The sequence below is a fragment of the Wyeomyia smithii genome, chromosome 2 (assembly GCF_029784165.1).
Source record: "Wyeomyia smithii strain HCP4-BCI-WySm-NY-G18 chromosome 2, ASM2978416v1, whole genome shotgun sequence".
Lineage (NCBI taxonomy): Eukaryota > Metazoa > Arthropoda > Insecta > Diptera > Culicidae > Wyeomyia > Wyeomyia smithii.
Window position 1 is genome coordinate 111,166,169 of NC_073695.1, and position 4,141 is coordinate 111,170,309.

The window sequence follows — 4,141 nt, forward strand, 5'->3', positions numbered from 1 at the left end:
AAGTTCTCGAAAATGGAAGACTTCTCAATTATCACAGTACTCAATCTACACATTCTAAGTGTCTTCTCTAACCAATAATACTCTTTAGTGCAGCTAGAATGTTTGCCTCTTCGTTCGAAATTAACAAACTTGTATGCAAAAAAAAATAGGGGAACTCTTCTATTATTCATGTCAGCCCATATATTCATCTCATACAACATAAAAACTCGATTGGAAACTAGAAACTGCGCATATTCTCTAACTACTAACTTAGTTGCATAAAATGAATTCTTTTAAGTTTACTTCAGATTTCTCATTTAGCAGAATCCTCAAAAACTTACCCAAAATCTCTAGATTTGTTATTATAATCGGGATTCTACACTCAAAAACTAATTTATTTCAATCATCTATCCAAGAAAACAAAATTCACGCATTGCTCTATACGGCTACAACAGGATTCGTTCAGCAGCCAACCAAAGGTTTTTCATCATTTGCGGACTACCTTTTGTATTAATCACTAAACAACATCATTTGTTTTCACTGCATTGAAGACCATCAAAAGTTTCCAAGTAACAATATCAGTTTTACGATGTACTTGAAGAAGTTTTTATTGCTTGTCCTTTAAAACAGCGCATAAATCTTATTATTCTCACAAACTTCTACAAATCAGCCGTAAAATCCCCATAAGATCAAGGAGGCCCATGCTAGAGAAAGTACTCAAGAATAGTTCCTAAAGTTTGTTAAAAACTCTATATTTTTATCGATATGTACTCATGATGACATTCAGGAGCTGCTCACAACCATGAAAAAACTGTAACGAATATCGAGAGTTTTATAAATCAGGTTCGCAACTCTTCTTTCTAGCTTATTTCGCTATGAACAGGATTTATTTTTTATATACATAGATCAATTTATGAAACAAACCCCATCGATCTACTCTTTCTCCAAAATGAATGTCATCGCAGTCGTTGAATAAAATAGGTAGATAAATCTACATGTATTTTCAAGTTCATATTTGTAAATTTTTAATTGCCACGTTAAGTTTATACGTTATATGGCAAAAAAGTTTGTAATTTTCAACGCGCCATGATATTACTGGCAAATCAGTAATTTATTTAGAAAATAAAAAATATATCTGAATTTTCGTTAAGTTCGGGTTTAAAAAATGCACACGGACCATTATTTCATCTTTACGGACAGTCTCAGTTCCATTAAGGCTCTCCGTTTCAGATTACCTTAGCGTGGGTCCCTTCTCACTGCTCGATACCGGGCAATGAGAAAGCGGACTTTTTGGCTAAGGTGGGCGCAACAAACGGTGATATTTATGAAAGACCAATTGCTTTTAATGAATTTTTCGCACTTGTACGTCAGAATACGATCATCAGTTGGCAAAATGTTTGGACCAGAGGGGAATTGGGAAGGTGGTTACATTCCATAATCCCCAAAGTATCGACGAACCCGTGGTTCAAGGGGTTGGATGTAGGTCGGGATTTCATTTGCGTGATGTCCAGGCTTATGTCCAATCACTATAGATTTGACGCGCATCTCCGTCGTGTTGGGCTCGGGGAAAGTGGTATCTGTGCCTGTGGTGAAGGTTATCACGACATAGAGCATGTGGTTTGGTCATGCCCTGTACACCGTGACGCCAGGTCAAAATTAATAGCTTTCCTGCAGGCCGAAAGTAGGCAGCCGGCTGCTCCTGTTCGTGATGTCTTGGCGAGCCGTGACCTATGCTACATGTCCCTTATATACGTTTTCCTGAAATCCATCCACGCCCCAGTTTAATCCTATTCCCTTCCGCCTACATCCAACCAAACGACAAGAACACGTTAAGACCCCGGATCCGGAAACAGCAACTAGACCCGCACGATACTCTCAGGCCCCGAGGGAGACAACCCAATATGCCAGTCTGTAATATCTTGGCCCAGCAGCGGAACATATTCAATATGCTACTTACCTATGGCGATGGAAAACCATCAAACAACAAATCAGTGCTTTTAATGCAAAACATTCTAGCTTTAAGTTAGATTTAGTTTCAGCTCGTAGTCGGCATCGAGAATAGAAAATTTGCTTTTAGTGATTAAGATACTTTAGAAAGTAAGCTACCAGATATAATTGGCGCCGTTAAACATTGAATTGTATTTGTGCCGTGTCAAATAAATTATAGATGAAGAAAAAAAAAGTTCGGGTTTGCTGGACTATGGAACATTTTACCAATGTTGTGTTCAGCATTCACTACTGAACTGCCAGAATTATTAGTAGCATTGAGAATCTCGGCCTTTTATTACCGTTTAATTACAAATGGCTATTATTTTGACGTAGTTAATCACAGTCTGTTCGTCATATTTGTCGTTGGTTTTATTTTAATCCCTCATAAGACGGCTTCTAACTAAAACTTCTTGTGCAAGACTAATAAGATTTTTTTAGTATCTCGACAAGTTGGCATATACTTGTTGTATTCACGGAGAAGAATACTTGCGCTTGACTAAAACTTGCTTGAACTTTTCAAGACAAACAAATTTTATCTGAGATAGCCCCCTCTTCCGTTTGACAACTGTTTGTTTACAGTCAAGCACCATTTTTGTGATCATTGCTGTTGGAAAAGTCATACTTGTAGCGATTTTAAAACAAGAAACAATGAATGGTTTAGAATAAACATCCGGTGTATTTTATAATTAGGGCCTTAAAACATGAACAAAATGAAGAAATGCTACATATTGCATGAAGCAGGGGATTGAATTCCATTTCTCTGTCATTCTCAGGTACAAGTCGGAATCGATTATCCGGAGACTCGATTATCCGGAGTAAAAAATGTTTTGGTGTGCCAGATAATCGATTCCGACCTGTATAGGGATTTCTACCATCTTAAACTTCAAAGGAGTATTATGTTTTTGCTGTTTCAAACACCAAATATACCCTTAAATGACTTGATTTAGTTAGATTTAGGTTGACTTGATCTAGTATGAGTTAGTTGCTTGAATGAGCTGAAGAATGTTTGTTTATTTTAGATCCTTTTCTTTCACGAATGTTTCCTCTTTCATGAGATAAAATGGGTTTAAGAAAATTTTATGGGCACATTTTCAAGATAGATTCATATTAAAGATAAGTACCATAAAACTATCGTTAAACTCTCATGAAGTTTTATGGAAGCTTCTCATAGGTATTTTGAAAGGGATATTGGGTGCGTTTCAAAACCGCTCCTCAGGCTAATTATACTTATTGATGAAGGAGTTTTATGGAGGACTCTTCAAGTGTTCTTTAACCCTCTAGTGTCCAATGCCGCCATTTGGCGGGCTTCAGTCGAACCTCTAAAAAGCTTCAATAAATACTTAAAAAGTGTTTATAATGATTTATAGTGATTTTACCGAAGCCCGTCTAAAAAATTAACTTGAGCACTAGAGGGTTAATTACTCTTGGAAACTCTTGATAAATGAAAACCACAAGTACTTAAATAAATTTATGATAAAACTCGATAGATTTAGTAATATTTTGATAAAACTACTATAAAATATAAATAAAACTAAATCGTCTTTGGATTGTTACTTGGGTTGCCAAATCAGTTTCTGTTAATACGAAAAAATAATACCGAAAATGTTAAATTATTCCGACATAATTGACATGACAATTGACAGCACTGCAGTGTTGCCTAGATTACCAGTTTTGCGCGTAAACAACTATACTGCCCCTGTTTACATAGTTTACGTAACAACCAACACCATCATTGCGAGAAAAACGCGTTTTTGTTATTTTAACCAAAATCATTATATTGAGATTCAATTTCAACAAAATAATCTGTCAATTTTTTGAAGATTGATGCTTGAATAGAGGCCCCATGGATTATACGAGGCTGCCCATGGTAATTGATCCAGGAAAACCGCTACGCCAGTTTATGCGAATAAACATGCATTTTTCTCGCAGATTGTTCGCATAGCTTGGCGTAATAACTCGACTACTTCCTACTCTGCCTCGCAGTTGATTCAGTTTTATCAATCGTGTTTCGGTCAAACGTCAGTTATTGTCCATCGGCAGTTTCAATTAGACAAACACGCACAAACACACATACGAACACACACACACACACATACACACACAAACACATGGATAAAGACTTACATTTACGCTAAGGTCGTTACATGGAAAAATGCAAACTTGACAGCACAGA